The sequence below is a fragment of the Opisthocomus hoazin genome, chromosome 2, assembly GCF_030867145.1.
Source record: "Opisthocomus hoazin isolate bOpiHoa1 chromosome 2, bOpiHoa1.hap1, whole genome shotgun sequence".
NCBI lineage: Eukaryota > Metazoa > Chordata > Aves > Opisthocomiformes > Opisthocomidae > Opisthocomus > Opisthocomus hoazin.
In genome coordinates, this window is record NC_134415.1 from 123590568 (window position 1) to 123610236 (window position 19669).

The following is a 19669-nucleotide window of genomic DNA, read 5'->3' on the forward strand; positions in this document are numbered from 1 at the left end:
CTGATCTTATGAGATGTTGGGATTTGCAGATGTAAATTAAATTTTCATCTGTTTTCTCCCACTTCTTTTATGTTGTTTTCAACACGAGTCTTGATAAAGAAACTGAGGACATCTTTCACTGTAGGAATACAATTAGTCAATGAGCCTGCCCTGTGAGCTTAAAACAGGTACATACTAAAGTATCTCTTTAATTGGGTGTTGGATGGTAAACTCTTCAGGGTATGGGTACAGCCTTTACATGTTCCTGCTAGAGAATTCATACAGAGAGCATTGCTGCAACATAAATATTCAACAACTGCATGGCCCTTATTCCTTATGCTGAAATATTAATACAGCAGTGATTCTGCACCTAATCTTGCTGAGATCGGGTGCGGGTGAGTAATCCTACTGACAATATCTGCATGCATTCCGCCTTTTTGCAGGATCATGCCTTTCTGGACCATGCTGAACACCAATTACTCTCAGTAATGCAGCTGGATCTACAGCTGCTGTTGCTAAAAATGATGATGGGCTTTTGCGTGGAAGGCGAGGCGCCTGGGCTCTGCTCCCGGCTGCGTGCCGCTGGGTCACCGCTTCAGCCTGCAGCAGGACATTACCTCCAGGCGGGGAATAAAGCTGCTACTTGCCGTAGCAAAAGTAATTTCAGACACGTGGATGGAGTACTTCACTGTAATGCCCATTGTGACAAAGCTCACTCTGAACTTTGCCGGTACCAAACTGAGATCCTTCAGCTGGCATTTCCATCGCTCGGACCTCTTCGGGGTCAGATCGTGGGCGACTCGGTGGCAAAACCACTTCAAAAGTGTGGGATTCCTGTGCTCTGCTGTGCTCTGGGCTGTGCCTGGAAAATAGGATTTCGCAATTGATACTGCAGACTTCTGAGTCTATTTTCTAAACTAATATTTAAAGTATGCCCCACCAATTCTGGTCTCAAAGTTGGCTGTTGAAACTATAATGTATTTCAACACAAAATTATGCAGGCTAAAGTGAAGATTGGTGTGGTGGTGAAGCAGATTCTTCTGTTTCATGTATATTTGAAAGCTGAGAAAGCTTCTGCTGAAGTCAGACGACACAGCCTTGTCAAATTGTTCACGAACGAAAAGATTGCTCTTGGATGGAATTAATTTGCAGTATCTCATTTACCATCTTGAGTTTTGTCATGAATTTCCCCTACTCGGCAGCCTGAAATGCCAAGTGAAAAAGTGTTTCAGTGAGAGATAATATAATATATTAAGAAAATGTTATTGATCACAGTATGCTTTTACTGGAAGATGACTTTTTCTGACCGGAACACAAGGGACTTTGCCTTGTTACAGTAGGAAAATGTACTGTAATATGCAAACAGGATTATTGTTAAGGTCAGAGCAACTTTGTTTTTAGATTCCGCTTCCTCTGCAAGCGAGCTTCTTCTCTACAGCCAACGCTGTCAGCGGGGCTAGAGCAAGAACAATTTCAGTGTTAAACTTTTTTTTTTTTAAAAAAAAAAGGTTACAGCAATTTTTTTTTTTGTTTTATGAAGGAATGAAATGCTGTTTTCTGCATCACCAGAGGTCAGAACGAGTAATTCAGTAGGCATTACTGTAAGCATTTTGCTATGGTGGACTGTTGTGGTGGTTCTTTTTCAGAATCAATTAACACACATTTTCTCATCATACATGTGTTTTATGCATGTGTTATAGACAAACTGTTGCGCATTTTGTTTCAGAGCAGCTTCCGCACACAAGGACTAGGAGGCACTTAACTTCCTGCATTAGATGAGAAAATTTAGCCAAGTGGAAGAGTCCGTGTTGGTCACAGGCAGCCTACATGGGTACGTGGACATGGTTACTCTGCAAAGCGTGAGGACATAAATTTGCAATGGGATGCCCAGCACAGGCAACTTGGAACAAGTACACTTGTAAACACGTTTGATTTAAAGAGGGCTGCCACTGCATAAACAGTAGCTCAAAGCCATTGAGATCCTGCTTGCAGTGAGATTGCTTTCTGCTGAAGGGCTCAAAATTTCCCCTCAAGAGTAAGCATGTCATTAAGATGATACTTCTTAAAGGCATTTCGAGCTATTTCTGATGAAATTCATCCAAAACGCATTCTGCGAAACTTAACTCTTCACCAGATCTTACTTCTGTGTGATTTAGGGTGTAGTATTATGAGCCATATAAATTTAGACTGGAAACACAAACTCATTTGGAATGAATCGGTCAGAGCTGCACTGCAGATCCAAGAATATTGTATTTTCTTTGTTTGTTTTCCTTTTGTCCTGCTCCGCTTCCAACACAACCCTCCAGTGGTTTTCTCTGTTTTTGTTGCAATAAATCTCCACTTCAGTGAATCTGAAGATATAAACCTGACTGTAAAAATTCATCTCTGGTACAGTAGTGGGTTACTAACCTGCTCAAGGTTCCCACATGGCAAAATGACTTCTTCCCTTCAACCATCCATTTCCTACACAGGCAAAGCAGTGTTGCTAAAATTGTTGTCAATTGTTGTTATATACTGAAATTTCATTATATTTCTTTGCTGCTTTTTCTAATTTAGTGATGACAATGAGAAATTGTTGGTGTAAATCAGGGGAACAGATCCTAGTTGTGTGGAAGACCTATTTCCCTGGTCCCCTTTTGCAGGCTCTTCTAACGCGTTTATTGCCATGTGCAGGAGAGACCACTTGTGTTATTAAAGCAAACAGTTAATATTAAGAATTGAAATATTTAGGTTCTGGCTTTTAGGAGAGTAAAAAACAAAACAAACTAGACTCCCTCCCATCTGCTGTAGCTGCAAGAATTTGGTATGGGTTATTTACCACAATAAACATGGCTTTAAGTGCAAGTGTAGTGAGGATTACAGAGGAATATTGTTACACTTCCTGCAAGAGTAAATCCATAGTTTGTACTTAAGATGCTAAAAAAAAAAAGCATACAAAAAACCTCTCTCTTTTCCTTCGTTGCTGAAAGAGGAGGACAGTTACTACCCTCGCTTCACTTCCCAGTCCCCATGGGACCTCAGTTTAAGACAGCTTGGCTGATAGGATCAACTCGGCTAGTGCAGATATGTACCCTGTGCGACTTGCCCTCCTAGAGATCACAGAATCATAGAATGTTTTGTCTTGGAAGGGACCTTTAAAGATCATCCAGTCCAACCCCCCTGCAGTGAGCAGGGACATCTTTAAATGCATCAGCTTGCTCAGAGCCCCATCCAACCTAACCTTGAATGGTTCCAGGGGTGGAGCATCGACCACTTTTCTGGGCAACCTCTGCCACTGCCTCACTACCCTCACTGTAAAAAAATTTCTTCCTCGCATCCAGTCTAAATCTCCCCTGTTAGTTTAAAACCATTATCCCTTGTCCTATCGTGACAGGCCCTGATGTAAAGTTTGTCCTTATCTTTCTTATAAGCCCCCTTTAAGTACTGGAAGGCTGCAGTAAGATCTCCCCACAGCCTTCTCTTCCCCAGGCTGAACTGCCCTGACTCTCTCTGCCTTTCCTCACAGCAGAGGTGCTCCAGCCCTCGGATCATTGCTGTGTCCTCCTGTGGCCCTGCTCCAACAGCTCCAGGTCTGTCCTGTGCTGAGTGCTCTGGAGCTGGACGCTGGATTCCCAATGGGGACTCACCAGAGCAGAGGGGCAGAATCCCCTCCCTCGACCTCCAGGCTACTCTTCTCTTGATGCAGCCCAGGATATGGCTGGCCGCCTGGGCTGCGAGAGCCTGTTGGTGGCTCATGTCCAGCTTTTCTTCCACCAGTACCCCCAAGTCCTTCTCAGCAGGGCTGTTCTCAATCCCTTCATCCCCCAGCCCGTATTGATAGCGAGGGTTGCTCCGACCCAGATGTGGGACCATGCACTTGGCCTTGTTGAACCTCATGATGTTCACACGGGCCCACTTCTTGAGCTTGTCCAGGTCCCCCTGCGTGGTATCCTGTCCTTCTGGTGTGTCAGTTGCACCACTCAGCTTGGTGTCCTCTGCAAACTTGCTGAGGGTGCACTCAGTCTTGCTGTGTAGGTCAGTCACGAAGATATTAAACAGCCCTGGTCCCAGTAAGGACCCCTGAGGGATACTACTTGTCACTGGCATCTATCTGGACATTGAGTCATTGACCACTACCCTCTGGATGCGACCATCCAAGCAGTTCCTTAGCCACCGAACAGTCCACCCATCAAATCTGTATTTCTCTAATTTAGAGAGAAGGATGTTGTGAGGGACGATGTCGAAGGCCTTACAGAAGCCAAGACAGATGACATCCTATACCTCTTCCCTTGTCCACTGATCTAGTCACTCCATTGTAAATGGCCGCTAGGTTGGTCAGGCAGAACTTGCCTTTGGTGAAGCCATGCTGGTTGTCTCAAATCACCTCCCTGTCCTCCATGTGCCTTAGCAGAGCTTATAGGAGGATATGTTCCATGATCTTCCCGAGCACAGAGGTGAGGCTGACAGGTCGGTAGTTCCTGGGGTCCTCCTTCCTATCCCCTTTAAAAATGGGCACAGTGTTTGCCTTCCTCCAGTCAGGGAATTTGTTTGATTGCCATGACCTTTCAAATGTCGTGGAGAGTGCCTTGGCAACTCCATCAGCCAGTTCCCTCAAAACTCTGGGATGGACTTCATCAGGTCCCATAGGCTTATGTATGTTCAGGTTCCTCAGGTGGTCCCAAACGTGATCTTCCCTGACAGTGGGAGGGCCTTTGCTCACCCAGTCCCTGTCTTGAGGTCCACGCACTCGAGAGGTGTGGGAAGAGCGGCTGCCAGTGAAGACTGAGGCAAAAATGTTGTTGAGCACCTCAGCCTTCTCCTTGTCCATTGCTACCAGTTTGCCAGTTGTCTTGTTCATCAGGGCAGGGTGGGGTACGCTTTCTTTGACCTTCCTCTTCTGGCTGATATACCTGTACAAGCCCTTCTTGTTATTCTTAGCATCCCTTGCCAAGTCCAGCTCCAGCTGTGCCTTGGCCTTCCTGACCCCCTCCCTACACAACCGGGCAGCATCCCTATGCTCTTCCCAGGATACCTGTCCCTGCTTCCACTGCCTGTGCCTTTCCTTCTTGCCCTTTAGTTTGACCAGCAGGTCTTGACTCAGCCATGCTGGTCTCTTCCCTCCCTTGCCTGACTTCTCACACCTGGGGACCAAGAGTTCTTGTGCTCTGTGGAATACATCCTTAAAGGTCTGCCAGCTCTGTTCTGCTCCCCTGTCCCTGATGACCGTTTCCCAGGGGGGCCTACTGACTGACTCCTTGAAGAGCTGGAAGTTGGCTTCCCTAAAACTCAAGGTCTTTACTTTACTCTTCACCTGACCCTTATCCCTCAGGACTGTGAGCTCCACCAGTGCGTGATCACTGCTGCCAAGGCTGCCTCCAATTCTGATGCCAATGGTGAGCTCGCTTGCATTGGTGACCAACAGGCAACGTATTGCATCCCCTCAGGTAGGGGTGTCAATTTACCTGGCTTAAAAAGTTGTCCTCGATGCATTCTAGGAATCTCCTGGATGGCCTGCTCTCGCTGTGCTACTCTTCCAGCAGATGTTGGGGTGGTTGAAGTCCTCCAGCAGGACGAGAGCCTGCGAGTGCGAAGCCTCCTGGAGCTGGAGGGAGAAGGCTTTGTCAGTAGGCTCGCCTGGATCAGGCACCAACTGCAAGGTTCCTTTTGTTGCCTCGGTCTCTGATTCTTACCTGTAAGCTTTCAACCTGTTTGTGGCTACTCCTCAGAGACAGCTCTTTATGCTCTATGCATTTATTGATGTGGAGGGCAATGCCTCCACCCCTCTTTCCCCGCCTGTCCCTTCTGAACATCCTGTGGCCATCGATGGCTGCACTCCAGTCGTGAGATTCATCCCACCAAGTTTCAGTAAGGGCCACTAGGTCATAGCTTTCTAGCAGCATGGTGGCTTCCAGTTCCTCCTCTTTTTGCCCACGCTGAGTGCATTGGTGTAGAGGCTCTTAAGCTAGGCTGTTGGCCGTGTCCCCTTGCTGGAGGAGCAGCCCTTAGTTCCTCTGAGGTATTTCACTGGTGTTTCTCTGTTGGCCCCTGTTACCTCGGGAGCCCCTGGCTTGTCTCTGTCAGGCTTCAAGCGTGCTGCGGTGTAGCCAGCACGTCTCTGAGCAGCGTGCTGAGGGCCCTTGCTAGCACCCCGTCCCTCTGACCTTGGCGTGTCATCCCACTGCTGGTCATGGGCAAGCCTGATGCCGTCCCCCTCCCTCTCCGAGTCTAGTGTAAAGCTCTGGCAGTGAGCTCCCCTGGCTTGTGAGCAAAGACCCTCTCTCTTCCCCCTCTGAGGGAGGTGACTCCCATCTGATGCCAGCAAGCCTGGTGCCACGTAGGCTGTCCCATTATCGAAAAAACCAAAATTGTGGCGGTGGCACCAAGATGCTTTATGTTGCCGCGTGTTTTCCTACCGCTTGGCAGGAAAACAGTGCTCAGCCTTTGTAATTCTTTTCATTTTCTCGGGACGTGCCAGAGCTCACCCTGCTCACAAAGCATCTCTTGTGCGGGCGGGAGTCTCCGAAATGCAGCGGCAGTTTGGGGCGGCTGGGAGTGCCTCCCTGTCAGCTGTCTTCGGTAAGAATAGGTAGAGTTGCAACACATGTTGTTTCAAAACCACTCTATCAACACAGCTGTTCAGCATTTCCTCGCAACCTTTTGTGACTCCCTCTCCAGAATGCTATTTAAAATACCACTGGAATCAGCTAAATTTGGCCAGCCCCGTGGATGAACTTTAGTACTTGGTTTGATGTGCCTGAAAAGATGAATTATTTAAACGTAAATCCATTTAGTTTTCGTGTTCCTTATCCTCATGAACTGAAAGAAGGGGAAGGGGAGAGGAAAAAAAAACCCCATGGGAGAACAGTTTGTGCTGCTTAAATCATAGCTAAGTTGCTTTATTTGGTTTTGAAATGGTTCTTGGTGGGCACTGTAAACACAGGGAAGGTATCTTTCACTTTTACTGCATTCTGCGCTGAGTGTGAAAACTCAGTGGTAAGCAGAAAAGGCGACAAGCTATAAAATCCCTTTGTGCGTTTGTAGAAGAGTTTGATATAATGACACGAAAGATGTCTCTTAATCTGTGCGTCTAATTGTAACGCAGTAAAGAACAGCATCTCCGCTTACGCGTACGTAAGCGAAAACATTTGTGCTGAATGTTTGCAGGGACACAAAGAGGCAGTTCTTGAAGACTGGAAAAGGCTTTCTAATTTTTTTATCTCCCCTGCTTATAGGAGCTTTTTTTTTTGAAAAGCCTTTTGCACAGATTAGATAAATTGAAAGATGCAGAATATCGCATCTCTGACGGCGGTGGGGTTGTAGTGGGAAGATCACAGCTTGATTTGAATCTTCCCTTGCTCGATCGTAAGCCTGCTCGTGAGCTGCTTTACATCCCCGGGAAAGGCAAGTCTGCACAGCCTGGATTTGAATAATAGAGTTGCCATTAACGTCCAACATAAAAAAGATGATTGGTTGTACGCTTGATTTATGGGAAGCCAGAAGTGGTGAAGTATACGGTACACAAGGGGATATTTATGCCGCTAATGCTTAAAACACAGCCGAATGTTCTGCGTGCTGTAGATGCTTTCAAATGGCAAAAACAAAGGTGCGTGTAGCAGTAAATCTGGTTATTCTGATAGTTGAATGGCCCTCGATCAGGATCTGGCTGTGCAGTCTCTTCAACATGCAGAGCAAGTCCGGTAAGCCCCTGTTTAGTTAGTGCCTGTTACAGGATTATCAGCTTTGAATCAAAGAAAATAATTTCAGATATGTTAGGATTTAGGGTATATTGTTTCATCTTCATCAGTTTCTAATACAAGAATTGTTTTTTCCAATTTATGTGCAAATAGGCTTCCAAAATCTGTTGCTGTGAACTGAGATTTTGTCAGATTTTTTTTCTTCATCAAATTACTCCTGTTCTGCTAATAACCGTCAGATTGCACCTCAACTCAGCATTTTCCTGATTTATCTTCCCTGCAGTAGCTAACAGTAGCTCTCTGAGGTGTATCACTTGGCTGCTTTGCAAACAGGGTGCTCTTAAGATACTCAGCTGTGCATTTAGATTTTCTGAAATGTTGCAGCAATTACGTTTGATTTTTAGAAGAAGAATTCATTGTCGAGACAAACTGGATGAATTTTTCAGAAACGCAGAAGGCTTTTTCTCAGCTGCTCGGAAGCTGGGCAGAGGTGCTGCATTCATCATTCTGCAGTGTCGAAAACGTATATTAGCTTTATGGTTTAGTCTCTTTTTTTTTTTTCCCCCCACCAAAAAAATATTAGTCTGATCTTTCTGCTACATAATACCTTCCTCTGCTCTATTTGCACAAATCCACCCCTGCCGACATTTCTCCAGCAAAATACTTTGCAGGGAGGGAGGGGCCGGAGGGCCCTTGGTTTGGGGCTGGGTAGTAGCTCCCATCACCTAACCATGTTAGTGGTGGTTTCTTCTGGCCCCTTCCGTGCTGAGGCGGAGAGGTGTTATTAATTAAGGAGTATTTGCTGAGCTTGAGATGAATTTTGTCTGATATAGAAAGTTTACCTGTATTCCCTAAAAGACCATTTCTAAACCATTTTCTACGTTTAACGCAATTTATTTGTCTCAACCCACTATGTGGGGAAAACAGCTACAGGAAAAAAAGCCCTAGCTGGCTACTGAACCTTGCCAAGCAAAGCATACACTAGCCCATCTTAACTTGCTAAAAAACTTATCATTTTGAAAGAAGGTGTTTAGTATTAAGAAACTGTAGATGCATACCTGTCTTAGTGTGCTGTGTAGACTTGAACCAACAAGATCGATGCATCCAAATTATAGCAGCTTTATCTGGTGTGAATGAGATGCTGCGTGCGTTTTCAGGTAAAAGAAATCAACAACTATTAATTTGGCAGAATTATTTATTTCTTACTGATGATATTTTCGGTGTATCTAATCAGAGCACTCATGAATAGAAATGAAACAATTTAAATAGAGGCAGTGTACATTGTATGATCTTGTTTTCTCAAACTGTTCCATAATGCAGTGAATAAATTTATCTGTTCTACTGAAAAGACTTCTGTAGAAGCCATACATAGTGCTTTCACCTCTATTATTTAATACGACTGTTTTATAACTCTTGGAAGGTGGTTATTTCTGCTTCTGCTACAGGCATCTGGAAGAAATGTTCATTTTCAGGGAACAGAAAGGAAAAGTAGTCTTACAGAATCTGAAAATGCAGACAGATGCCCCAGGAGCACTTGGCTGAAAGGCGTGCTACAAAGTGATGAGGCGGTCTTATTCCACACCGCTCCCCAACCCCTTGGCTAGCGAGGTCCCGATTTACAGAATGGAAATTAATGAGTGAAAAGAAGTTGGTCTGAATCAACGTTTGAGGTCCGGGAGGAGATGCAGCTGAGCAGGGCGAATGCTTATGAGATCTCATGGTGGCACTGGAGTTTTACTCTGAACCACTGGATAATTTGGGGACGCTGTGGCAGAGGGGCAAGCTTTGGGTGGCCTCCCCGCTACACAACTGTTGACTGTCCGTCAGGCTTGCAGGGAGACCGGTGGGCATTCTCCTTGAGATGGTGTGCTGCAGACTGGGCGGTTTGGGGTGGCGGTGGCCGAGGGCGACAGCGATGAACTTTGCAGTTGTTGCTGATGGAGGGCGCTCTGTCGTGGGCGAGCTAGGGAATCTGGCCACATGAGCCTGTGGGCTGCGCAGCTTAAAATGCCTTTTTAGTAAAATTTTCCATCCAAAATTCAGATTTGGTTTTTAAAAGATAGTATTTATTTTGAGGCTTGTGGAAGCTGATTTTTTTTTTTTCTTTTTTTCTTCCTGGGGAGGATTCTTTTACAGACTCCAGATGGAGTGTGTTGTATGGGGAGCTTTACTTGTCCTTGATAACGAAGAACGTAGATAGATTGTACAGGTGAATCTAAACCAGCTGGAAATAAACCAGGAAATGAAGGTGACATCTTATTATTCCTGCTGAAAGGCTGCAGATACTAGATGCCACCATCCTTTCTGTTACAGCGGCTTTAAAAGCTCCGATGCCACTGTGTTCAGGCAGGTTTTTGGTAAGCAGAATATCCAAACCCACTATTCTAATGGGTTTTAAATGGCAGTAGTTAATTTGTAAATACCGGGGTACAAACGCCTGCTGCTCCTCACTGAAGCCCTCTTAGGACCCTTCAGCGTAAGCCACGGCATACATTTCACTTTTCCACTCCTTTTAACTCTCCTAATCCTTGGGAATGGGTTCTGGACAGTGCAAGTGAAACGGTCTGCTGCATTTATGATCTGTCCTCTTTTTTTTTTTTTTCTCCTTTTTTCTTTTGTTTTATTTTCTCTTTTTCTTCTTTTTTTTTTTTCTTGAGGAATTTTGATCCCAAAATGAATTCCAGCACTTACATGCTTTTAAAAACCTGACTGGCAACCATCACCTCTTTAATCTTTTTACATTTCTTGTGATTAGCAGTGCTTTCTAATCCTAACACCAGACCCAACAGCAACTGTTACCCGCACTTCTTGTTTTGCAGCTAAATCTAATCCTTCTAGCAGTCTGAGGCCAGCGTTATATTTATCACTCTGAAATTACTAACTGTAAGATGTTGTGGCAGTTCTTGAGTTGTGTTTTTTTTACTTTCTCTTTCCTTGTCATGGATTGATAAATGCAGCGATTAGTAGAAGGTTATTTTTTTAATATGTGATGATTTCCAGAAGATGAAAATAGGTACTTTTACCTCTTCTCTCTTTTTCTTTTAGTCTTTTTTTTTTTTTTCCTGGTCCAGGAGAAGTAATTTGCTTTCTACCTGAGTTTATGATTAGTAGCAAGATGTGTAGGTGGAATATGTTTTAGTGGCTTTTTTCCGCCCTCCCCTTCCCTCCCCCCACACCTATTAATATATCTGTTAGTAAGCTAATGCTGTTAGGTTATGCAGACTGTTCAGTGTACGAGGAAAGAGAAGACAGCCATCAAATCCTCGCAGTTCCCCAAAACACTTTTCTTTTCGCCGGAAGGCTCTGCGTGTTTGTCCGTGAGGCAGCAACAGATTCTACATCCAGCTACTTAGCAAAGAAAGAGTGAAGAAATTGCTCTTATATATTTACTGTGCGAGATGGCGTGGGTTTTTTTCCCCACCTGGAAAGTTGTGTGGGTGTTTACAGCCTCTACAGGAACTGCGCTGAATTTGCATTAGGAAAGGGGGAAAGGGAACGCTGAGCAACTGCAAACTTACTTCTCTCTTGTTGCTGCCTGATTTTTATTTTTTTAATTTTTTTCCTCTAAGGGAGAGGCAGAGAAGGCTTTAGGCAGGAGCATACGATCCCCCAAGTGACCCTGTTTCCCTAAATCCTAAAATCATTTTTAACGAATGATGAAAAGAATGGCAGAGGAGCAAGGTGGAGGATAAGAAGTCACACTTTCCATAATCACAGTAGGTGATAGCTAACTGTGTCTTCTGCTGCTGGGGTCTTTCCACGGCCTGTTTTTCTCAGCTGTGATTTTCTTTGCCCAACCAGAGAAAAGACGAGCTGTATTCATTACTGGCAGTGCCAGCTTGAAAAACACTTTCAGATTTTAAAGCAAGGTAGGAAGTTTTTATGTATGTGTGTATATATACATGTGTATTTATGTGTTTATGTATTTAAAGAGCAATGGTGTTTGCTTTGGGAAGATTTTATGTCTGCAGATTTTGGTGGCTGAAATCTATTTTCTCTGTCAGTGGACTAATGAAAGGTGGTACTTCACCTCCCTATGCTCCTTGCCCTGCTTATGTCCTTAGACCATGTCAGCTCTGGCAAAAAAGATGCTACTTTCGTATTTAAAACAGGCAAAAATGCATAGCTGTATGTGGTACAAAACAATCAAAACAGAACTGTCTGTGCCCTGCTGACCTTATTAAATGTATAGTTAATTAAACTGCTTTAATCCATTACCACTAAGACTGGTGGTTAGAAGAAAAAGCTGGGCTTTCGTCTCTGCTCAGAGCGAGCTGCTCTGCCTCTCTGCTTGGGGAAGGCGTCGTCGATGCCCGGTCGTTTGGGCTGCCTTCGTTTTGTGTTGAGCAGCCGGGAGGGGTCGGGGAGCTGCACCCACCCTGCCCTGCCTACGCGGGCCGTTTCTGGGTTCCCAGGGTGGTTTTGGGGCTCCTCATCCCGCTTTGAACAGTTCCTGCTCCCTCTACCTCTCCTTCTGTTTTGAGTTTTGGGTTGGTTTGGATTTTTTTTAATTTTTTTTCCCATGTGCGAAGGTCCCTGGTGAGTCTGTACAAGCTTGTAAGATGTTTCAGCTGTGATAAGTTAGACTTGGCTTTCCAGAGGGAGAAGGGGCCATAATGTGTGATGAAATAGGGCGGCCACCCTTTTGAAATACTTCTTCACTACACACTCTTGAGGCCTTTCCTCCAGAGAACTTTGTAACTTAGAACGGGAAGGCGAAAACCATACAAGGTGTGCCAAGTCAGGATTGGGCTCTGCGGTCAGATGCCTGGGGGGAAAGCTGGGGCGCAGGCTGGGCCCTCCCTGGCAGCTCGGCGGGAGACACCGATCCCCGCCGCTCCTCTGAGCTGCGAGCGCTCACGGCTGTGGAGGGAGGGGATGAAGCGAGAGCTGATCTGGGAGCTGGCAGTATTCATCCTGGGTCTAAAATTACATCTCGGGATGCCTGGCTGCAGGCGCTGGGCTCATGGTGCGGAAAGGAGAGGCTGGGGAAGGGGAAGCCCTAGATTTTAGGGTCCTCATGCCTTTACTGCCATCTTCAGTGAGAAACTGGCTTAATGAAGATATATGTTGTGAATTAGGAAACTGATGGTTAAAAATTGGGGTGAACCATATAAGTGTGGGGTAAATACACAGTGTAGGGGGAAAAAAAAAAAATTGGTACCCTGCATAAAACGCAAAGAACTCTGGGGTGACATTTCCAGACTTGCTGCTGTGTCGCTGGCGGCCGTGGAGACTTCTGCACTGGAGTGCTGCAGTTGTTTTGTGCTGTTTACGTCCTTGTCTCTGGCTGAATTTCCTAAAGAGAGCAATTTCCTGGACCCTGCCTTTACAGCTGGTCCCTCTCCAGTCAGTGCTCCTGTTTCCTCACAGCATCATACCCACATACCCCATAGAAAAATCACTCTAGACTGTAAAGATAAAAAGGAAAACATGTTTATCAGGCATTTCTCCATTTCAGCAAGGAGTATCTGCTCCTTTGAAGTCTTCTGACTGAAAGCCATACCGAGAGTTGAGTAATGTAAGAAGTTGGATTTTCCAGTGTCGCTTGCTTTTGGTTCCAGTTTTGAGCTCCAACCACACAGCACACGTGGTGCAAGGCAGATGATCCCATTACCGTGCTCCCCCTTCAGAAGATCTGTTCGTGAAAACTTCTTTTCCCAGTACTTATTGTAAAAACCAATATTCCAGTTGATGGGAAGGAGCGGTACGCAGGTTGATACCTGGAGATCTGCAGTCTGTTAGGTGTGAGATTGCTTTCTCTCTGTGATGGTTGCAGTCTTGGTCTTACATACTTCCTATGAATTTTGGATTTATATACATAAGATGTGCTTTTACATTTTATGATAAGTTTCAAAGGGACAGAATTTGATCAAGGCTGCTATCATGAATAGTAGATGTTCACTCCTATAAAAACTGCTTGTATAAGTAAACAGTGTTCCAGAAACTGACAGTCCTAATCCCTTACATCGAATTTTATTCATTCTTTTACCTCTGTAAATGTAATTTCTTCAGTAGTTTTTGAAGCTTGGAAACTGATAACCTTCAAGCTACTCTGTACCTTAGAAACCTCTTCACCGTACTCAAAATAGCATAAGCAGTGACCAGTGAAGCTGAAAGGGAAGAAGATAGTGATTAAAAACTTAATACAAATGTGTGGAAAAGAGAAGAACCTCAAACTCAGAAGACGCTAAGATTCAGGAATATGAAATTTAACACTGATACGACCCTGAATCCCTGCAGGGCAGCAATAATTAGAGACAGAGTAATACTGATTGGAAAAAAATTTCTTGCCTTACCAGTCCCGCTCACTGATGCCAGCTTGGATGTTTGCAGGACCGACGCAGCTCTGACCATCGGTGGGGTGGTGAATCGATATGCAAAGCATGTTTTGAACTGCTTGAAACCCAGGAACGCGCTGTACCTGACCACAGCCTATTTCAAGGTCTGTCAACTTTGAGGATTCAGCGAGCTGGCAGTGTCTCTTTTTGAACATGCCCATGAAAATAATTGTGAGTGATTAATTTTAATTACTGCTGGCTGCGGGCAGATCCTGGGCTGCGTGGGTGGGTTTTTATTACACCGTGTCGAAGAGTCGTCTGAGCTGGGAAGCTCTCAAACTTCTTGCGATATGAAAGCTGTGCTCGGGAACGAGCACGTCTGCGGGAGGCTCAGCTCCCGTCGCCCGTAATCGCTCAGTGGTGGAGCAGCGGCTCGGGGTGTGTGCACTGGTGCAGAAAGCCCTGCAGATGGGAGCGGGGCGGCCGGAGCTGCTGGTGACCGATGGGCTGCTTCTGGTGCTTCACGGTCTCTCTTCTACTTGCTGTGTTCTTCTAGACTGGAAGTGAGTGGAGAGGATGAGTGCACCGCTCTGAGAGGACTGTATTTCTGGTTTAGCTTTAAAATGCATTCCTTCTGACTTAATTTGGCCACAACCATGCAGGAGTATTTTAATCTCTGTCAGCATTTAGAGTCGTTGTCCTCCAAAAGAATCACATTAGGCTTGCTCAGTGTACCTCCAGCAAAACCCAGTCTGGGGGAAGTGGACTGTTATCCCTGTTCCAGAGATGTAGCTGAGACAAAGACTGATCAGAGGCTGCCTGACCGAAATCTGTTTGGCTCCCTGATGTCCCGTCGTTTGTGTGGTGTCTCAGAGGCTGCTGGAGAAGGGAGAGGTTTGAGCCCCATCTCACCTGTGATGGCTGGATTTCTTAGTCACTGGAACGTTTTTCTCCTCTAACATTAAACCAGAGTGTCTTCACTGCAGTTTAGGAAGATTTGTGTATTTCTGAGGTTGGACTGTGCGTTTGGATGCATCTATGTGTCTTGTCTCTGTACCCCGGAGACAAGAGGAGGTCTGTCAGATCAGCCGTTGGCCTCAGACTCTGAAATCCACAGGTGAAGTCATGGGCTTGACCTTACTCCTAGCTTTTCCACAGGCTTGCTTTTTTGACCTTGGTCCAATCCTTTGACCTGTTTTCTTATTTTTTTTCCTTTTCTATTAAAAATGTTCGTCTGCTGGGCAGAGACTGAATTTGTTTGTTTATTGCTTTGCTTTTTATATTCTTGCACAAGATTAACAGAAAAACTTTCAGTCGTGAGTATGTAGATCAGAATTGAAATTGCATGCAAAAATATCTTCCAGTCATTAAAAAAACAAAAGCGTCCCTAATTTAGAAATGCCTGCTCATGGAAATATTTATTCTCAGCCAATGAAATTCAGTTTAATATTACTAGATTTCTAACTGTAAGAGTGTGCAGATCAGCAGCACTGATTTATGTCCCTATAGAGTTTTAAGGAATATTGCTAATCCAAGAGTGGTTTTCAGAAAGGTTTCCATAGAAGGCTTGCTGCTTCTGATTTGAGTGGAGCTCTGTAGACAGCTGAGCTCCAAGCCCTGAGTTATTTATATATTCCTTAAAATTGAATCACTTTATTCTACTTAGATATTTATACAGTCCTTATCAACTTGATATGACCTTGGCCTAATAGATGGAGGCAAGCCCTACATTTCCCTGAGAAATCGTGTGATGGTGTTGGGAGTGGAGCCCAGATCACCTGAGCCTCAGACCGCTGTTTGGACCATAAATAATGCCACCTTCATTGCCCGGAGGGATGACGAAGTTGTCCTTGTAGCGTACTGCGATGGTAAATTTTAAACTTCAACTAGTGGTGGTCATGTTCACAGCACACGATTGAGAGTGGAAGGCTGGCGGGGTGGGCAGCACCGGAGCCTGGGGGAATGGCTGGGAGATGGACAGAAGCTTTTCTGATGGTTGGCAAAGTGGACTTGTCTCATCCTCTTCCTCTAGCTGTGTTTTTGGTTAAGACAGGAGATACAATAATCTTGGCAATCTGCCATTGCATTGTCTCTATACAGTTTCCTTTTGCCAGGATGATAATCATCTGGCCCCTCTTTTAATTAAATTAGCTCAAACAATGAACCGTATGAGAACTGCGTTGGGACTTTAAGGCAGCTGATGCATTCTTTTGGGCAGACGCCTGCGGTACGCTGTTTGCTTTGGAGACTGATGGGGAGAGGAATTGCCGGGCTCGCAGGGGGCGAGGCATTTCTTCTGACTTCAGGTTTTTTGTACCAAAGTCTTTAAATTGGCAATTTGAACAGGAGTAGACTTTTTAATAGGCTACCTCTGTTTCTACTGTTTCTCAGAGGAAATAGAACTTGAAAAAAAAGTGCTTTCATCTGGAGATTTTTCCTGTATTTCTCTGCCTTTTTTTAATCTTCTTTTTTTCCCCCACATATATATAAAATGAATAAATAAAGTTGGTTGTTACTACCATAATTGCTGAGATCAGAACAGGTCAGTGGGAAATCTGCTGTTAATTACTGACTGCCTTTTGGTCATCTTTAATTTTTCCTAGCTCATGCATGTTCTTTGTTCGTAGATCAGTACAACTTTTATCTCTTCCATCCACCAGTAACTACCTGTCTGTCCTAGCATTTAGTACAGTACCCTTTACTTATTTCATGCTTTTATTTCCTCCTTTCCTTTTTCTTTTCTGGTCAGTTAAAACAAAGATCAAAATACATGCTTACAGAATATGAGATAAAATAGGGAACAAATTGCAGAAGAGGGAAAAGTCACGCGTACTGTCAAACTACGTAATTCCTTTTTGCCTTTCTTCAGGCTTTCCTGGTGCAACATGACCTGTTGAATGGCCTGTGCTTATGTAAACAGCTTTTTTTTGTAGCCTTTTGTATGGACTAAAAGTTAGAAAAGACCGTTTACTTAAACCACGTGTGGCAAATGTATGTTGTGTTGTCATCAGCCGCATTTGTACGAGGGGAGTATTTGCTCCCACGCGGGTTGAGCATTGTTGCAGGTACCAGGAACCCATTCTGAGTTGTCAAGAAATCTTCAGGCAAAATTTTCTAGTGATCTGCCTGCTTCTTTGTCAGGAGACGGTGGAGGTGATGTGGAAGGAGCTTTCCTCAGAAGTGGACTACGCTGAAGCCCCAGCTGCTGGTTTGTTTTTGTCCATGTGCATTTTCTTATGTGAAACATAGATCAGAGGGGCAATATGATTTATCTGAGCTGAAGGGTTTTGCAAAAAAGGGGATTCCATTTTGTCTGTAGCTCCGAGCTGATAATGATGTCAGTTACTCACACTGGAGCCAGATATCAAAAAACAGCGATGTGGTTTCAGCGCAGGAACCAGCAGAAGTCAGGGGATGGCTCTTAATCATGCTTGCGTGTCCCAAGCAAGAATGGGAGCGTTTTAAAGAAAATACCAGCAAAATATGGTGGTTCCCATCCAAAACTACTACTGTATGTTCCCCCTGAGGTGACAGCTTCTTCCCTGTCACTGTGACCGTGTCTCTTGAAGCTACGTAACGGTCTCCAGCAGATCATTCAAAGAAAAGAGAAAGTCCAAGGGAGCTATAGGACCCAGATTAGCTGGAAGCAACCCACCTTTATTTTAGTGCTGGCTGCATGGCAGCACCCGGCTTGTGGGCTGGAGATGGTGTTGCATGAATATGGAGAGGACAGCTTGGGTCTAAAACACGACATTTGGAGGCGGTGGGGAAGACTTCACCAGGCTGCAGTGCTGTTGCTCTCCTCCCAAGCTGAGCTGGGGAGCGTGTGTGGGCTGTACCCGTTGGGGGGGATCACTCACACCACGGGCGCCCAGTGCTGAAAAGCAAGAAGGGCAGCGTCGCCGTGCTGCCATCACGCTGGACCTCAACCGTGCGAGTCAGCAGAATCACGGAATCACAGAATCGTAGGGGTTGGAAGGGACCGCTGTGGGTCATCTAGTCCAACCCCCCTGCCGAAGCAGGGTCACCTACAGTAGGCTGCACAGGACCGCATCCAGGCGGGTCTTGAATATCTCCAGAGAAGAAGATTCCACAACCTCCCTGGGCAGCCTGTGCCAGTGCTCCGTCACCCTCAGAGGGAAGAAGTTCTTCCTCATGTTCAGACAGAACTTCCTGTGCCTCAGTTTGTGCCCGTTGCCCCTTGTCGTGTCACTGGGCACCACTGAAAAGAGCCTGGCCCCATCCTCCTGACACCCACCCTTCAGATTTTTATAAGCATTTATTAGGTCCGCTTCTCAGCCTTCTCTTCTTCAGCCTAAACAAGCCCATCTCCCTCAGCCTCTCCTCGTAGGAGAGATGCTCCAGTCCCCTCACCATCCTTGTAGCCCTCTGCTGGACTCTCTCCAGTAGCTCTTCATCTTTCTTGAAGTGGGGACCCCAGAACTGGACAGAGTACTCCAGATTGGGCCTCACCAGGGCAGTGTAGAGGGGAAGGAGAACCTCTCTCAACCTGATGGCCACAATCCTCCTAATGCATCCCAGGATGCCATTCGCCTTCTTGGCAGCCAGGGCACACTGCTGGCTCATGGTTAACCTGTCGTCCACCAGGACACCCAGGTCCCTCTCCGCAGAGCTGCTCTCCAGCAGGTCCGCCCCAAGCCTGTACTGGTGCATGAGGTTGTTCCTCCGCAGGTGCAGGACCCTGCATTTGCCTTTGTTGAACCTCATCAGGTTCCTCTCTGCCCAACTTTCCAGCCTGTCCAGGTCAGCCTGTTGGTCCTTCCCAGATCTGCTAGTTGGCCTTTTCGTCTTCCTGAACGGACTCCAAAGAGGCCCTTGGATTAAGGCATGTGTTTCTTGCAGGAAACCTTGAGTGACCCTCAGAGAGTGATTACGAATTTTTTTTTTTTTTTCCACCAAGGCTGTTTTGATGAAATGGTCTGCCCTGCTGCACATGGTGCAGCTATGTTGTTGCTTTTGTTCGCAGAATAATTGTTGGGGATTTGTGTCTGCATGCACACACAACAGGGTCTTCTGCTGCTTTCTGTAATGACAACACTAACTGCAGTGAGAAGGAGCTGGGATGAAACCCAACCAACAAGAGAAACAGAGAATCCGTGTTGTTTTTTTAACAAGTCTCATGATTATTATTATTTTTTTTTTTTAGGGGCTGATTTCTGATTGCTTTTGTTGTCTTTTGCTACTTTGAATTACTCATCACTTTGCTGTTGTTTGGAGGATTTTGCAAACTGCTGGGTTCTTATTAACATGCTAGGTTCGTATTAATAGGAAAATTATGCAGTTTTTGCGCAGTTCGCTTCCATCTCTTTCTTCTGCTGTTTTCTTTTAATTAATCGGCAACAGAGTCCAGCTACAGCAGATAATTCACTGCTTGTCAGGTCAGGTGAAGGTAGTTCGGTGCAAAAGGCACTTTAACAACATGTGGAGAAGCTTCTCTGCTAATTGGATTGCAATACATGTGTTCCTGCCCACTTTAACTCAGCAGAATCATTTTGATCTGATTCCCCCACTGTTATTTTACACTTAGAATTTGTGACATTCAACCTTTTTTGCAAGAAATAAATATTATTTAATTATCACAGACTCACAGAACCATGGAGGTTGGAAGGCACCTCATCCAGTCCGACCTGAGGCTGCCCTCAAGTCTCCGCATGGCCCGATGCTTGGATCAGAGAGTGGTTAGGAAAATCCAGAATTCAGTGATCTTAATGGCAG

At 45.3% G+C, this 19669-nt stretch overlaps 1 protein-coding gene across 3 annotated transcripts in view; it reads left to right on the forward strand.

Annotated features, from left to right (window-relative positions):
* The window catches only part of KLHL29 (kelch like family member 29), a 415619-nt gene that overhangs the window by 70492 nt on the left and 325458 nt on the right, over positions 1-19669 (forward strand). The window contains exon 1 of one of the 3 annotated variants that reach the window (XM_075414910.1): positions 1724-1810. The exons of the other annotated variants lie outside the window; for them this stretch is intronic. The gene's annotated coding sequence lies outside the window, so the exon portion shown is untranslated. Of the gene's footprint in view, positions 1-1723; positions 1811-19669 lie in introns of those variants that run through there. 3 annotated transcript variants of the gene reach the window in all.